At 43.6% G+C, this 18,789-nt stretch overlaps 1 protein-coding gene across 1 annotated transcript in view; it reads right to left on the reverse strand.

The window, feature by feature from the left end:
• Nucleotides 1-18,789, reverse strand: part of LOC311228354 (phospholipase B1, membrane-associated-like) — a gene marked incomplete at both ends in the record, with an annotated part of 540,482 nt that overhangs the window by 45,380 nt on the left and 476,313 nt on the right. The gene's annotated exons all lie outside the window — the stretch shown is intronic.

Below are 18,789 nucleotides of genomic sequence, written 5' to 3' on the forward strand. Positions count from 1 at the left end.
ATCTCTTGCTACCCTCTGAGTAGAAGCTGATATACCTGGCTCAGGTGAGCTCATGACGTCATAAATGCAGTGCAGAGAAGGCGGGCTTTCAGGGACAAGGACAAGGACATGGCCATGGCGATTTCATCCTTCACAAGCACAATGTGCTAATAAAAGTGAGATAATAATAATATAATATTATAAAGTGGACTTTTTGAAGAAGTCTTTATTCATCATGCAGTGACACACACATGCGTTGGGCGGCACACACAGAAACACACACATGCAATTTTTTTTGGGTCGCCGATAAAATTGAGTCTCTGCGCTTGACCCATCCCGTCGTCCTTCCCCCGCAAGGGCAGCCGGGAGCAGATAGGGGCTGCGGCGTGGGGCCGCGCCCCAATCAAAGTGCTCCTGTCCGTCTTCGTCTGGGACGCAACAGGGTTAGCGATCTGTTGTGCATGTTTTTCCATTGGGTTTATCTTATCGGGAGGGGAAAAACCCTTGCAAGCACGGGGAGAACACCTGGGTACCTCACCTGGGTACCTGGCAACGCAGAAACCTGGTACCCAAGCGGGAATCGAACCCTGGACCTTCTAGCTGTGAGGCGACAGTGTTAACCACTACACCACCATGTCGCCTAAAGATGGGTGCCAGCCTGCTCGCTCCCGCATCATCTGGCACGCGAGCTGGGCTGCTGTTGCGGTCATTACAGGAATTTTATCTCAGAATGGCACTAAAATATATAAGAGATTTTCAGCAGATATATGACATAGGCCAATGAAGATCAGCTAGTGAAATCTGAATAGTAAAATCAGAATTTTAATAGAGGCCTATATAACCTTGAGGTAGGGCATAATCGAGGCTACAGTCGCTAGGGGTTGTAAATGTCTGATTACACAATCCCCGTTGTGTTATCTGTTCTGATGAGAAGATACAGGAAGAACGTCCCTTATCGGCTTGTGAAGCAAACTTTGCCACCTTTCAGTGAAAACAATCATAGTTTAGATTAGATTCAAATGCATTGTCCGCACAAATCCAGTACAACAAAAATAAGTTGCCATCTAACCAGAGTAAATAAGTTACTTTATTGTAAAGTAACAATAACAATATACAGTGTAAGAAGTGATTATATGGAATATACTGTATATAATGAAGCTATTGAGTAAATAATATGCTAATGTTTTTATGTACAGAATTATTGTGTACAGTGATACAAGTATAAATACACTATGGTAGTAGTAAGCCATACTTGCCAGTGGGATATATACAGATATAGATCAAGTATATACAGTGTGTACGGTGAACAGAGTGGGTATGTACTGTATACAGGTATGTAAACAGGAATATATATTCATACATAGTTAAATGTATATACGGTATATACAGTGTTATTGTCCATAGCTATCATAAAGTGTTATATGGATAGACTATAGGCTGGGGTAGGTAGTTGTGATTACAGTGTAAGGCAGTAGATTATTGGTTGTAGGTATTGATTAAGTTCAGAGTTAAAAGTGTGTATGGTATGGGCAACAGAGCCTAGTGTATAGGCAATGGAGATACTATAGCTATCAATACATTGAAAATATAATGCAAAGTAATGTGGGTAACACCGGTGCAGTGAGAGCTGTGACCAGAGTTGGGGAAGTGGTCGAGACCCCTGCCTCTGGAAACGTGTTTATTTCTGCTTAGTAGTTTCTGAGTAGTTTTCATGTTTCAAGTTCAAGTTTTGTTTTATTTGTCACATATAAGGTACATGTACAATATAGTGAAATGCTTGGTTCTGTATGACCCTCCTGAAATTGTGCTTCATACAGTAAAAAGTAAAAGACCAAAGAACTATACAAAATATACAATATGCAAATCTTTAGTAATAAATAGATATATGGTGTAGTGTTAAAAGGTGTAGAGGTGATTAAACTGGGTACAAAATAAATGAGTATTGCTGGGTGTAGTGCTAATGAGATGTATGTAGAGTTGTAATATTAATATGTACAGCGATACAGATATAAAGACAGTATGGTAGTAGTCATACTGGCCAGCAGCATAACTAGTAAGAGTAAGTAAGGGATATGTACAGATAGTATCTGCAGTATCTATATAGTATCTACAGATATCTATGTTAAAGGATTATGTGCAGGTATGCACTAAAGCTGTCCCTGAAGCCTGTTTTTGGGATTCGAACTTCGTCAGGGTTTTACAAACGAACGTTCGAACCTTCGTTTTTAATTAAAAAAAAATTAAAAAAGAATTTAAAGTTAAATTTTTTTTATTTATTTTTTTAATATCCTCAAACTAAATCCTCAATTTGAATAAAGTCATTAATCTGATTAAATTAGTCTCTTTTTTATTAAATCAACTTTCTTTAATGAATATAACGTTTTTTTTAATACTATAATATTAGTGTAGCCTAATCTTTATCTGCAACTGTGAAGAAAAACCACATTGGTTCAAACAGAATGAATAGACGCATAAAAAGAAAATAAACATTTTTTTTTTTTTTATTAACAATTTTTTATTCAAATCTTTTTTTTTGAATTCGAATGTTAACATAACGAACGAACGTTCGAACGTTCGAACATTCGGGCTCAGCCTTAGTATGCACAGAGAGAAATCTACTTTCTGTGCACTGTGGAGTAAGTGTCAGTTGTCCTCAGTCAGTTTGTACAGACTTTGCATTGGTTTGTGGCTAACTATCCGGAGCTAGTATGAGGAACAGCATGGATTGTGCTGAGACAGAATTCTACTGATCAACAGCATCGTTGGTGAGTAAGAAATAGGGCTAGGATTACAAAAATCACAACTACCCCTTTAACAGATATTATTAATTATTTTTTTATTGTGTATTATATGATTCTGTACAACTGGCCACTGACAACCTGCAACTTTCCTTGTAATGCGCTTCAGGAAGCTTAAACCGGTACTTAATGCAAATACAACTAAATTAATTCTGATTCCTAGAACACGAAATATTGATTATAATGGTTTACATAGGCCTATATCCACTGTAATGGATCTTGCATTGAGAGAGTCACTGAGTATAAATATCTTGGCATCTGACTTGATGAAAAATGTACATTTAAATATCAATATAGACTATCTTGCCAGCAAATTGTGACAATGTGGTGTCTTTAACCGAAACAGAACCAACTTCTCTATGATTAGTAGGATTGTTGAAGCAGTTTTCCTATCTGTGTTGGATTATGGAGATATCATTTATAGAAATGCTGCTCCTTCCAGACAGTCATAAACCCCTAGACATGGTCTATCATTCTGCAAGATTTATTACTTTTGATAGATATGATACTCACCATTGTCTCCTGTATGCCAAGGGCTTTCTTTTGCGGAGAGACAAAATAAACACTGGTATCTTTAAGGCCATTGCTGGTAGATTTCCACATATCACAATGATGCTAGATAGGAATTATGGACCCTATCTGACTTGCTCAAGTGACTGGTTTATGCCTAAGGTCCCTGAGTAGACTGAACTTGGAAGGTCAGCCTTTTGTTTTAATGCCCCAGCTTCTTGGAATTATCTTCAACTCAAGCTTAAGATCAGTACCCCACTATCCTATGGACAATTTAAAACATGGTCACAAAACTTTTTCTTCATGTTTTGTTTTTGTCCTAATTTATTCTATGTCTAACTGTCTAAACCGACCTATTTGAGTTTTGGCTTGTTTTAATGTTTCAAGTATAATGTTCAAGTTTCAAGTTTTGTTTTATTCGTCACATATAAGGTGATGTACACGTTACGCATATAGTGAAATGCTTGGTTTGGTATGAACCTCCTGAGACTTTGCTTCATACAGTAAAAGAGTAAAAGACCAAACACTATACAAAACTAATGTGACAAGTGTGACTTGTCATTGAAAATGAGGGGAAACCTCAATGATTCTTTTGAGAATAAATAAGGCCATGTCCCCACGTATCTGGATCTTTTGCCAAACGGATATTCTCAGGCTCTGTTTAAAAAGAAATCCTCGTCCACACGACAGTGTAAAAAAAAAAAACTGATCCAGACGCAAACACATACACGCATATAAATTGCTCCAACAAGCATGCGGGCCAGTAGGTGGCGATAAGCGATATCTCAAATACCATAGTGGTACGAGCGGTCAGGACGACTGAGAAACAATAGGAATTGTCCATTGGTTCACCCAGCCCACTTGACCATTCCTAGCATTTCCATTGGCTATATTGACATACATAGATGATAAATAGATAGATATAGCGGAGGATTATGCAGTCCATAGGAAACAACCAATCTAGATATGTCACGATTCAATGCTTTACTTCTGCGCACTGGGCGACAGAGAGATACAATGTCAATGTTGAGATCACAATCTCCGGATTCTGAAACTAAATATGGCGAGTCCTTATCACAAACTATATATATACTAATTACAACAAGACATTAATTAATTGCATTGTACTGTTCACGTCACGTGTGGTGCCGCCGTCGCATATATAAGTAAGGATAGTTTAAATGACATTTCAGCACCAAGGCGCTGTCCACTGAAGTTATTATTACTTCAAAGCGCTACTGCCTATATGGATAAAACAAGGTGTAATAAGGATGTTTTAGGTGGTGGTAGTTTCTCTGTTAGGACATTAAAGCTGAAATATATAGCCTAGCTAGCCTATAGTTGGTCTGATATATATTAGAGAAATAGTAAAGTAATATTCGCCAAACAATCTGACGGGCCAGATATTATTACGGCCCGCCACAGTCTGAGCATGCGTAGTGAGCTGTGGCGTCATCGTTTATCTAGATAGACTATGCGTTTACAGTGGCTGCACGGATCCACTGAACGGATATTTTGGCAAATCTTCACTTTAAAATGCGTTTAAGAAAATCTCCGTTTATGTCTCTGAAAACACCCTTTACGTGTGGATGAAAGGCCCAATCGTGGAATAAAATGTGCGTTTTGGCAAAAGATCCAGATACGTGGGGACATGGCCTAAATGTGTGAGGGCTGGCCCAGTACTGCGCGCTTCCAGGTGCCAATTACCATCACGCACCTGAAAGGAGTTTCCAATCAGCTCGACGGGAGCCCTCTTATACACGGTTTGCTGAACATTCAGTGTCGGGTCGTTTTGGTCACCACCAGCTACTGCTTGTTCCTCTTGTGTGTTTCTCCAGTGCGCCCTTGGAAGTTGCCGCTGTTACCTCTCTCTGCCTCTGTGGACCCGTGCCTCGTATTTACATTTCCCCCGAATGCATTTACGTTATTTTTGCTCATTTCTGTTTGTGAAATAAATACGCCCATTGTTTTTGGCTAACTCTGAACTACATGTCTGTGTCGTGCTGTTGGGGTTGTTTACAAACCATAACAACATTTTTGAAATTAAATGATCAAACATCATCTCTTATCCTTGGGGACATTTGGTCCTCAAACATTGGAAGTACAAGAGGACACACCGGTTACATGCGTTTAACTGAACTCCTCCAACTCCACACACATGCCCAGGCCGCACACACACACAGGACATGGCTTAGACAGCTTGTACAGATAAGGGAATTGCTCAAGGCAATTGATAATAAGTAAATAAGTAAGTCGCTTTGGATAAAAGCGTCAGCTAAATGACTGATGAATGTAAATTAATTATATGAACCTCTGCTTTTTTGTTCTTTACAATAAATATTTGTGGTGGGATCAAGTCACCAGATGAGAGTCATCTCAGGTGATACCGTAATCATTCTGATAACAGGCAGATAGTCTTTACACAAACGTATCTCCTTGGACCTCAAGGGCACTCTACCGCCTGATCTCAAACCTACCGAAGTCAGCCCATGTCACCCCACTTCTCAGGGACCTGCACTGGCTCCCCATTGCCGCACGAATCAGCTTCCGGTTGGACATTTACCGGGGCCAGTTTCTAATTGCAGCCACCCGTAGGTGCTCTTTGAGAGCAGTTTTGAAGGAGGGTATGGATTCACATTATTTTACGGCTGTGGGTAGGGCGTTCCACATTGTTGTGGCATAATTGCGAAACGTTAGTCCCTTGTTTGAGCTGAATCTGGGTTGAACATGATTTGTGGAACTCCTTCTGGTGTTGTGGTCGTGGAATTCACCCTTCCTACTGACTTGTAAAGTCGCTTTGGATAAAAGTGTCAGCTAAATTACTAAATGTAAAATGTAATGTACCCTGACATCGTGCTGTATGTAATGTACCCTCTGGCCTCTGCCTGACATCGTGCTGTATTTGACTGCTTATCTCGGCTTTCTTAGACAGTAGACTACTGACTTGTTGTACAAAACTTGTAAAGTCGCTTTGGATAAAAGTGTCAGCTAAATTACTAAATGTAAAATGTAATGTACCCTCTCTGCCTGACATCGTGCTGTATGTAATGTACCCTCTCTGCCTGACATCGCGCTGTATGTAATGTACCCTCTGCCTGACATCGTGCTGTATGTAATGTACCCTCTGCCTGACATCGTGCTGTATTTGACTGCTTATCTCGGCTTGCTTAGACAGTAGGCTACTATCAACCGCCCCCCCCCCAGCTCTGACTGCAGTTGAAAACTGCACTGCATTGAGCATCTTTATAATTCTGACTAGCATACTCTTACACCCTAGCCCACACCAAGGACTATTTACAAATAATTTGGTTAATAGTCCTCAGTTCTGTTAGAATATTGCAGGTTTTATGCTAATATAATACTATCCATAAAAGTATCTACACAGTATCTATAATCTACCATACCTATATGTATCTATCCGTCTATAATTCCATATGACTTTGTAAATGACAATCAACTGTTATTTACTGTGTTGGCCCTGTATTCACACAGGGAATGTCAAAACCATACTACATTATTGTCAGGAGATGAGAGTCTGTTCTAATAATGTTGAGCTCAGTTGTAATCCAATCCTACCTAGCTGACCAATACCTGTTCCCTATTTGGTTTTGTGTCAGTCTTGTTTCTCTGATCCTATTTCTGAAGATGCTTTTTCATTGGCTAATGGACGAGATATAAGTCACTTGTTACTTTCTGCTCCTGACAGAACCTAGAATGTCTGCCTGTTGAAAATGAACACATTTCAACGTATTGTATACCGGTCTGTATAGAGAAGGCCAGAAGGAGCTGCATTGCGTCTTTGTAGACCTAGAGAAGGCATATGACAGGGTATCAAGAGAGGAGGTGTGGTACTGTATGAGAAAGTCAGGAGTAGCGGAAACGTTTGAGGGTAGTACAGGACATGTATGAGGGCAGTGCGACTGTGGTGAGGTGTGCAGTGGGAGTGACTGAGGGGTTCAAGGTCGGGGTAGGATTGCACCAAGGGTCAGCCCTCAGTCCATTCTTATTTGCAGTAGTGATGGACAGGCTGACAGACGAGGTCAGGCAGGAGTCCCTGTGGACCATGATGTTTGCAGATGACATTGCGATCTGTAGTGAGAGCAGGGAGCAGGTGGAAGATAAAATGGAGAAGTGGAGGCATGCACTGGAGAGAAGAGGGATGAAAGTGAGCAGAAGCAAAACCGAGTGTGTGTGAATGGGAAGGAAGACGGAGGGGTGGTGATGATGCAAGGTGTAGAGGTACCAAAAGTGGACGAGTTTAAGTACTTGGGGTCAACTGTCCAAAGTAATGGGGACTGTGGTAGGGAGGTGAAGAAGAGAGTGCAGGCCGGGTGGTGCGGGTGGAGAAGGATGACAGGGGTGATCTGCGATAGAAAGGTACCGGCAAGAGTTAAAGGTCCCATGTTTTGCTATTCCTTTCACTATTTGGACATAGACTCAGACAATTCCTGTGAGTCTATGGAACACATGTGTAAGTTTTTTTTTTTTTTTTAAATGCATTGTTTTGTATTTCTAATCAAGTAATCTAAAGCAACATTTTTCCACTTCAAGATTTCAAGCTGTTTTGGGCTGGGCTCCACCCATACTCACAAAGCGCTTTGAGTGACAGTCACCCACAGTCTGCACTGGCAGACAGAGAGAGACATAGAGAGATTGAGGGACATACTAATTAATTTCGCCACGGGGGGGCATAATCCCACGAGAGAATGCATTGGTAACTTGTTTCAAATGACAATATATACCCCTGTGAATATTATTGCACAGATCGGAATACACGTGGGAGTGTGCGTGTGCGCTATGATATTTTGCAACAGGTTGATGCGACGCGAGTGCCGACGGGGAGAGAGCGGAGATTGAGCAGGCGGGAGGGGGGAGAGGGACTGCGTGTGTGTTTCCCCGCACGTGCGTGTCGGGGAGTGTGTGTAAGATGCTCTGTGTCCCTCTCTCTCTCTCGCTCATCACGGTCTGTGTCCCGACTGCGTGTGTGTTTCCCGTGTGTGTAAAATGCTCCTGCTCCATATCCGTCTCTGTCTCTCTCTCCCCCTCTTGCTTGCTCGTTCTCTGCTCACTCTGTCGGCACCCGCGCCACGTCAACCCATTTGAGGAAGTGTCAGTATTTCCACTCGCTCTGTTGTTGAGCGAATGGTTGAGTGTGGCTACAACCATAGAGGGGGCGTTAGTTATGCAGATCAGCTCCTTGCTACATACAGTAGGATAGCAAGTCAAATCAGAATGGCTTAGTTCACCAAATTCCTCAGAGACTCAGCAGCCGCCATCACCCCAATCATCACACACATAATACACCTCTCCATAAAACAGGGACACGTCCCCAAGGACTTCAAAATTGCGAGGGTGACCCCTCTGCACAAAAAGGGCAGCAAATTAGACCCAGGCAACTACCGCCCTGTTTCTATTCTCACCTCCATCTCGAAAGTCATGGAAAAAATAGTCTACGAACAGGTCGAAAAGTACCTAGCGGAAAAAAATCTAATCTACGAATTCCAATCTGGCTTCAGAACATCCCACTCCACTGACACATGCCTTCTCTATTTGAATGACCACATCAAACAAGAGGTGGACGCGGGCAAATACTGCGGCATGGTCATGCTGGACCTACAAAAGGCCTTTGACACGGTCAATCACTCCATTCTGATTGACAAGCTAAAAGCAATTGGTTTTGATAGTCTATCAGTGAGCTGGATGCAATCCTATACCTTGAGGGGAGGGAACAGATGGTGGAGGTAAACGGTACCCTATCCCCCCCCCCTCACAGTGAGCTGTGGTGTTCCACAAAGAAGCATACTAGGACCGCTACTGTTCTTAATTTATGCAAATGACATGTCGTCAGCTTGTGACTGCAACTTGTTCCCGTTTGCGGACGACTCAGCCCTGCTGGTCTCTGACAAGAACAAGTTACAGGTTGAAAAAACCCTCAGCTCGGAACTAGGCAGAATCTGCATATGGCTCGCTGATAACAAACTATCATTACACATGGGCAAAACAGAGTCCATTCTCTTCGGTTCAAATAACAAACTCAGCAAGACCGACGGCTTCTCAGTTACAGTGGGTGACAATATTGTCACAAGGAAAGACGAAATTACCTACCTGGGTTCCAATCCTAGAGGCTAATCTCTCCTGTGACAAAATGGCATCCAATGTAATAAAAAAAGTCAACCAACAAACTCGATTCTTGTACCGGATCTCCTCTCTGGTAAACAAGAATACCCTGAAGACTCTGGCAGGAGCACTCATTCAGGGGTACTACGACTATGCTTGCACCTCATGGTACCAAAGCACCTCAAAGGCGCTAAAAACTAAATTACAAACATCTCAAAACAAACTGGTCAGACTACTGCTTGACCTTACTCCTAGAACCCACCTCACCCCTGCCCACTTTGACAACCTAGGATGGCTTAGAGTAGACGACAGAGTACAGCAACTTGCAATGGGCCTGGTCTACAAGATACACTACACGACCAAGGTACCCATGTACATGTCAAAATACTTCCCAAAGGTCAGTGAATACCACGATCACAACACCAGAGGGAGCTCCACAAATCATGTTAAACCCAGATTCGGCTCAAATAAGGGACTAAACACGTTTTGCAATTATGCCACATCAATGTGGAACGCCCTACCCAAAGCTGTAAAGGAATGTGGATCACTACCCACTTTCGAAACCACTCTCAAGGGACACCTACGGGAGACTGCAATTCAAAACTGGCCCCTGTAAATATCCTAACCCAACCCCCTCCAATGTACAGTCATTTACCTAGTATGGTTTTGTCAATAGTCCAATGTACAATTTTGCTTGTTTGTAGTGTCCCCCCCCCCCCCCTCAATGTACAGTTTTGCTTGTTTATACAGTGTTTCTCCCCCCCCCCCCCAACCACCTCCAATGTAAATTACCCAGTATGGTTGACAATATCCCAATGTACCCAACCCCCCCCCACACAACCCCACCCAACCTCCTCCAATGTACAGTTTCTACGTCAAATGTATATACTCACTTTTCTTGACTCCTTCTGTATCACAAACAGTACTGTATTTGCAAATCTGGTATGTCATAAATGTATAGATGTAGCAGTACTGAATATCTGTATGTCATGTATGTCATATATTATGTCCTGATGAATTGAAAATGGGGGACCCTGATGTAAACAAGACGAAAGTCTTTCTCTGGTCTGCATCCCCTTAACAATTGTGTGTATTGAGCTGTACTGTATTGTACCCATTCTGCAATCTATGAAATAAAGTTTTCAATCAATCAATCAATCAATTCAATCAATCAATCAATCAATGTACAGTCCCCCCCACCTACCCAATCCAATGTAGTTTCTACGCCAAATGTATATACTTTTTTTTTCTGGACTCTTTTTGTATCACAAACAGTACTGTATTTCGCTGCTGTCGGGACAACCTCATAACTCAATTTTTTGAATTTTTTTTTATTATATAAATCAACTCCGTAGATCATCCTCCATATGTGTGTGTGGGTTTTACAAAGTTTAAACAATGGGAAAGCATTAAACCGATCATCTGTCTAAACCTCCTAACTCTATTCACCCTCAAATCTGTGTTAGTTTTTTTCATCTGCTGAAATGTTGGGTTTTTGGAGTTATGAGGTTTTGTCCCGACAGCAGCGATTTGCAAATCTGGTATGTCATAAATGTATAGATGTAGCAGTACTGTCTATCTGTATGTCATGTATGTCATATATGTTACGATGAATTGAAAATGGGGGACCCTGATGTAAACAAGACGAAAGTCTTTCTCTGGTCTGCATCCCCTTAACAATTGTATGTATTGAGCTGTACTGTACTGTACCCATTCTGCAATCTGTTAATAAAGTTTTCAATCAATCAATCAATCAACATGTGATGAAAAAGTAAACAAATAATTAACTGTATTAGACATTTGTTAATGATGAATAGGCTTCACTTCAGATTGGCCGCCACAATAGCATCTGCAAATGATGTATAGATGTTTTATGAATGTCTTAACAAATAATTTCTTTTTTATTTTATTTTTTTATTATCTTTTTTCCCCTCCATCTTTTTCCGATTTTTCTCCCATCCCACTGTTAGTCGTTATGCCAATTCCCAACCCCCTTCCTGGTTGTTGCATACTTCCCCCTACTGTTGGTCCGAGAGGCCGGAGACTGTCACATGCTTTCCTCCGACGCATGTGCAGCCAGCCGGCAGCCAGCCTGGCAGCTCAGATTCTCACTGGGAGAGTGTAACGTGTGGAAGGTCGCACTACCTCTCTCCAGATCCTACCCTCGCTGAGCAGGCGCCCCAACCGAACTGTAGGGGTCGCTGTCAGTTTCTGAAGTGTGTCCGTTGTTCGGGGCCAGTGAGCGTCTGGTTGAAGCAGAGACCTTCCGCCTCGCTGCCCAGTAAGAGCCCTTGTTGCAACAGGAATGGAAGAGAACGACCAGTTGTTCAGACAAAAGTCTCATTTCAGGAGAATGCTAATTCCTTTCATACAACTTAGAAGAAAAGTAATTAAAGTCCAAACCACACGTGTTCAGCATTCTACTATAGGGCTTATTGAACGCTCGGTGCTCTTGGTACAACAACTGATCGCCCTTCCACTTCGTTGCCCAGTAAAGATCTCGCTGAAGGCAGCGGAAATAGTCCCGTTTAGATCGTGTTGAAGGCAACTACATCCATGGACTGAATGTACTCCTTGAACTCGAGTATCTTCTCCTCCAAGATGTCTGTTCCCACCTGGAGAAGAGGAGGATAGTACAGTTTAACGTCACGTTTCTCATGTACGCCATGCAGTTTGAGTCAGGAGGGAAAGCTGCGTTTTCATAACCTGAGTCCCAGAGGCTTGAAAGTGCTAGCATGACGTGTTGCTTACAAAGGACTGATTTTGTCTACAGACTCTAAGCTAGTGGTTCCAAAACTCATCTTAGTCAGCCTCCCCGGGTAAATGGAAACATTTAGGTGCCCACCTCCATTTTGAACATTTTACAGAACTTTGAAAATAGTCAATTCATTAGTGTAGTTAGGAAAGAGTTGCCCATTCTGTATTTGTTTCTACTCTTGGTTTTCCCAGTCAAACAGTGGTAGAACAGTACAGTAGTGAACAGAGCCTGACCTTGTTGATCTCCACCACACAGCCGATCTGCAGCGTCCTGATGCCATAAACCACAGGAACCAGATTAGCTACAGGCAGAGGAGAGAAAGATAAGTTAAATACAATTTCAATCGTTTGTAGATTTTTTTTAATTGTTTTTCTCCAGGCAGTCCAGCAGAGAGAGAGGAAGTATGGGAGATAGAGGGGGAAGACATTCGGCAAGGGTCACCGGGTCGCGTGAATATTAAAGGCAACCAACTTGTGTTCAGCCTTTCGTTCAGCGTTTCTCTGATTGGCCACACGGCCACGTGACCACGCTGCCGCGCGGCAGAGAGTTGCGCCGCCCGCGGCAGCGGCCGTCTTCCGTTGTAGAATTGTTTACATCAGGGTGAACGCTATTGTATTCGCAAATATGAGAGCCAGCAATACGCAGCTCCAGTTAACCTAATTTATACCGTAATGAATCATTAGAAAAATATACCGTTAACTGGAATATGTTGTTTCTTTACACATATGTTGGGATTATGTAATTGGTTTGTCATGACAAAACAATAGAAATCGCTACTTTACATCAGGGTGAACGCCGTTAGTAACGCTGCCACCACCCACTTCAATGACGCAGCTCTCATATTTGCGAATGCATAAACTATATCTTAAATTATGGCTATGTGTCTAATATGGCTGTCGCGAAGTCATTGATAAGCGACAGCCATATTAGACACATAGCCATAATTTAAGATATAGTTTATGCATTTGCAAAATATGAGAGCTCTGTCATTGAAGGGCTTCTACAACGGAGCATGGCCGCTGCTGCTGGAGCTGGACTGAGTCAAGCCGGCGGCGGCGCACGGAGGACAAACCACCGCATCGCCCCGCTGGCGCTTCAAAAGCCTCCACAGTGACGAGTGAATCTGATCAGAGAAAAGCTGAACAGTTATTTATTCTAGTACATTTGTGTATCTATTCAACAATTCTCTCAGAAGATCTCATTGTGCATCTTGAAACAGTACTGACCAGTACTGAACAGATGGACTAAACAACATAGATTGAAGCCTGCATTTCATTATCACTGGAGATACATTTCTCACTCACCATTGTATTTTATATGAAAATAATTGTAAGTAGGTGAATTCTACACATCTGACAACGCCATCTGACAATATCATAATGATGTGTTTTCTATATTATATCCACAATCATTAATCTAAAAAATTGTATGGGCGTAAATACATGTTAAGATATTCAAAATCGTCACAGCAGACGTTACAAACGCGAAATAACATTATACATTATGCTCCGCGAAATAACATTATACATTATGCTACGCGCTTCATTCATTAATTTCATAATCAGTCAGCAGCCTGCGTCCTCCACTGATGTTATGATGTTACAAACGCGAAATAACATTATACATTATGCTCAGTGGTGCGTTCCTGAAATCAACTGGGATTGCACTCGCTATTTGCATATCAATAGCGCCGGTCGTCAGGTGTGTTAAATACGACCGGCGCTATTGATATGCAAATAGCGAGTACTTATCTGGGCTTGCACTTAGTGCACCCCCGTCCCATGAAGAACGCATGCCTGATTATGCTCCGCGCTTCATTCATTCATTTCATAATCAGTCAGCAGCCTGCGTCCTCCACTGATGTTATGAAGTTACAAACGCGAAATAACATTATACATTATGCTCCGCGCTTCATTCATTTCATAATCAGTCAGCAGCCTCCACTGATGGATTTCATTTGGGACTGCTGCCGCTTCCTCCACTGATGGATTTCATTTGGGACCGCTGCCGCTTGCCTGCCGCGTTCGCGGCAAAAGGGGGCGGGGGGTCGTGGCCAATCAGAGAAAAGCTGAACACAAGTTGGTTGCCTTTAATATTGGCGAAAGCAGCGTGAGAGGCGAGAGCGTAGATTTCGCTGTGTATCATTTAATCATTTAACATTTGAAAGGCATACATTGTTGTCATACAGAAGTACAGAATACTTTTATCCAAAATGCTTCTTACTGTTACACTGTTAGAGACTGTGCAGTGCACAGCTTTAGTCTCACTCGAGTGAGGAAGACCGCTGGTTCTCCAACATACAGCGGTGTGCTCTTCAGAATGTACCGGGAGAAACGTTTACTGTACCCCGCAGAGCGCAGACATAAGCGTCTCACAGGGCTGAGCTGTGCACGGCTTTAGTCTCACTTGAGTGAGGAAGACCGCTGGTTCTCCAACATACAGCGGTGTGCTCTTCAGAATGTACCGGGAGAAACGTTTACTGTACCCCGCAGACATAAGCGTCTCACAGGGCTGAGCTGTGCACAGCTTTAGTCTCACTCGAGTGAGGAAGACCGCTGGTTCTCCAACATACAGCGGTGTGCTCTTCAGAATGTACCGGGAGAAACGTTTACTGTACCCCGCAGACATAAGCGTCTCACAGGGCTGAGCTGTGCACGGCTTTAGTCTCACTCGAGTGAGGAAGACCGCTGGTTCTCCAACATGCGATGTGAAAGGCGAAGCGAACTCCAGCAGTAGCGCGCTTGCTCCTGGGGCTGCCGCGGGGCGTGGCCGCGGCGGGTCACGTGCCTGTCGGGGCCAATCAGGCCTACCCCGGAAGTAGGAACGGTTGCGGAACAGCTACAGGCGGCCTGGGATCAGATCACACCAGAACTTTCCAATAGGGTCCAGCTGCAGCCTCGGAGATCATCCCAGATTGGGCAACTTCCGCCCAGCCACAAGATTATTACTCCCGTGACAGGGCAATGCGCTGATTGGCGGAAAGTACGGAAGTATCTCGAAGTACGTCTGACGTATCTCGAATTACGTCTGACGTTTCTCTACGTTAGCGAACGTTAAATTCATAAAATAAGATAAATTCAGCAGCATGGGGAGGGCCGGGGGGAGGGGAGGTACAGGTAGTAGAAGACATAGAGGTACAGGTCACATAATTATAGTACAGTGGAGAAGTAAAAATAGAATAAAAAGGCAGTGTAAACAATATACAATATTATTAACTCTAATAATAACACGCCTCGCGGGCTCATTATAATACGAGAGCCGTGGGTCTGCATTGTATAGAGCGGATCCCCTGGCCGTATTCAAGCGCTGGAGCGCTTTGCGATGGATCAAAATTAGATAGGAATCAAATGTATTGTCATCATACAGCACCTATAGCTATATAATGGAATAGACTGTATTAATATAGTAGTAATAATAGTAGTTGGCTAGTTGCGCGCTTCTGGCCACCTCCCGCAGTGCGCGCATACACACATACTGTAGCCTATACAGTATGTGCAAAATTAGTTGTCAAGACTAGAGCCAATCGCACAGGTTGCCTCATCTCATCTGGCTCTGCAAATAGATCTAGAGTCTGAATATCATATATAGCCTGCTGATGATCTCTCTCTCGAGTCAAATCCATTCTGAGAACGGAATGCAGTGCCCACAACGCGGGTCTTGATTGATTGATTGATTGATTGATTGAAAATTGTATTAACAGATTGCAGAATGGGTACAATACAGTACAGCTCAATACACACAATTGTTAAGGGTATGCAGACCAGAGAAAGACTTTCGTCTTGTTTGTTTCTCTACGTCCGTTAGCGAATGTGTTAATTAAACGTCAAAATCAAAAGCAAGTACGTCTGCGCTGACGAGAGGGGGGAGGGGGGGGGGGGGGCTTGTATTGATCAGGTTAGTAGATATTGTACCGATCAGGTATTACAGATCATATCCGCATGAAATAAACTAAAATGTTAAAACCCATTTAGACTGTTTCTCATTCCTGTACTGTTGTTTATACTCTGCTCCTGTGTTGTAACCCAACCCCCTCCAATGTACAGTAAATGACCAAGTATGGTTTTGTCAATATTCCAATGTACAGTTTTGCTTGTACAGTTGTACAGTGTCCCCCACCCACCCACCCCTCCTACCCGCCCCCCCCCCCCCCCCCCCCCCCCCCCCCAACCACCTCAAATGTACAGTCCCCCCCCCCACCTACCCAACCTCCTCCAATGTACAGTTTCTACGTCAAATGTATATACTCTCTTTTCTGGACTCTTTTTGTATCACAAACAATACTGTATTTGCAAATCTGGTATGTCATAAATGTATAGATGTAGCAGTACTGTCTATCTGTATGTCGTGTATGTCATATGTTATGATGAATTGAAAATGGGGGACCCTGATGTAAACAAGACGAAAGTCTTTCTCTGGTCTGCATACCCTTAACAATTGTGTGTATTGAGCTGTACTGTATTGTACCCATTCTGCAATCTGTTAATACAATTTTCAATCAATCAATCAATCAAGACCCACGTCGCGGGCACTGCATTCCGTTCTCAGAATGGATTTGACTCGAGAGAGATCATCAGCAGGCTATATATGATATTCAGACTCTAGATCTATTTGCAGAGCCAGATGAGATGAGGCAACCTGTGCGATTGGCTCTTGACAACAAATTTTGCACGTACTGTATACTAGGCTACAGTATGTGTGTATGCGCGCACTGTGGGAGGTGGCCAGAAGCGCGCAACTAGCCAACTAATATTATTACTACTATATTAATACAGTCTATTCCATTATATAGCTATAGGTGCTGTATGATGACAATACAGCGCTTGAATACGGCCGGGGGATCCGCTCTATACAATGCAGACCCACGGCTCTCGTATTATAATGAGCCCACGAGGCGTGTTATTATTAGAGTTAATAATATTGTATATTGTTTACACTGCCTTTTTATTCTATTTTTACTTCTCCACTGTACTATAATTATGTGACCTGTACCTCTATGTCTTCTACTACCTGTACCTCCCCTCCCCCCGGCCCTCCCCATGCTGCTGAATTTCTTATTTTATGAATACAACGTTTAACGTTCGCTAACGTAGAGAAACGTCAGACGTAATTCGAGATACGTCAGACGTACTTCGAGATACTTCCGTACTTTCCGCCAATCAGCGCATTGCCCTGTCACGGGAGTAATAATCTTGTGGGCTGGGCGGAAATTGCCCAATCTGGGATGATCTCCGAGGCTGCAGCTGGAGGCTACTCGAACTTTCTCGTATCTACTCCTGCGTCTCCCTCTCAGCCTTCCTACTGTCTCAATAAAGAACCTTCTCTCCCGTGTCTCCCTACTGTAATGTATGGAGTAGTAGAGGGACTACTTAACGTTAGGCTACATTAGGCTTGTTCAAGATGGGATAGGCGGACGCAGATCTGCGCAGGTTTTACTACGGCCTCGCCAAGCGCGTTGCATGACGGTTAGAATGTTGTCCGATTTGCTCTGAAAATCTGGCGAGGCGAGGCGCGGAACTCCCGCGGGAGCGAGCCGCGCGCAGCATTCAGAGCGAGGCTCCACAGTACAGGCTTGTTCAAGATGGGATAGGCGGACGCAGATCTGCGCAGGTTTTACTACTGCCTCGCCAAGCGCGTTGCATGACGGTTAGAATGTTGTCCGATTTGCTCTGAAAATCTGGCGAGGCGAGGCGCGGAACTCCCGCGGGAGCGAGCCGCGCGCAGCCTTCAGAGCGAGGCTCCACAGTACAGGCTTGTTCAAGATGGATTTCGGTTTGCCTCGACTAGTAGACGAGAGTAGCCGAGTGAAGCCGGGGGAGGAGTTAAGAGGGCGGACACTGCCGATTTCACGAGAGCCCCTCGCCTAGTCTCGCGCGGCAGATACGCTTTCACGTCACCACACGCACATTACACACCTGTCCAGCTCATTATAATGCGATGGCCGTGTGCAAAATTAGATCAGATTCAAATGTACAGCACACCATATACTGCTACAGTGGAATATACTATTCATATACCATAATGTATACCATCTTGTTGCGCGCTCCTGGCCGCACGCACACACAACACACTGCTGTAGCCTGTATGTATGTGTGTGTGTGTGTGTGTGTGTGTGTGTGTGTGTGTGTGTGTGTGTGTGTGTGTGTGTGTGTGTCTGACAGCTTGAAGTTTATCATGATGATATGATGATAAGTTGATAACGCATAACATAATAAAGTTTTCAATCAATCAAACGTCTCATAACTCCCTGGCTGTCACATGGCTGGTGACTGACAACTTTTCTGAGCCAATAGGCGCTTTGCGCGACCGTAGCAAGTCGCTTCCCAGCCGGGAGCAGCCGGCTGAGAGGTACTGTGGAGCCTCGCTCTGAATGCTGCGCGCGGCTCGCTCCCGCGGGAGTTCCGCGCCTCGCCTAGTCAGATTTTCAGAGCAAATCGGACAACATTCTAACCGTCATGCAACGCGCTTGGCGAGGCCGTAGTAAAACCTGCGCAGATCTGCGTCCGCCTATCCCATCTTGAACAAGCCTTACCTCTCAGCCGGCTGCTCCCGGCTGGGAAGCGACTTGCTACGGTCGCGCAAAGCGCCTATTGGTTCAGAAAAGTTGTCAGTCACCAGCCATGTGACAGC

This window comes from Notolepis coatsorum (assembly GCF_963971535.1).
Source record: "Notolepis coatsorum genome assembly, chromosome: 5".
Classification (NCBI taxonomy): Eukaryota; Metazoa; Chordata; class Actinopteri; order Aulopiformes; family Paralepididae; genus Notolepis; species Notolepis coatsorum.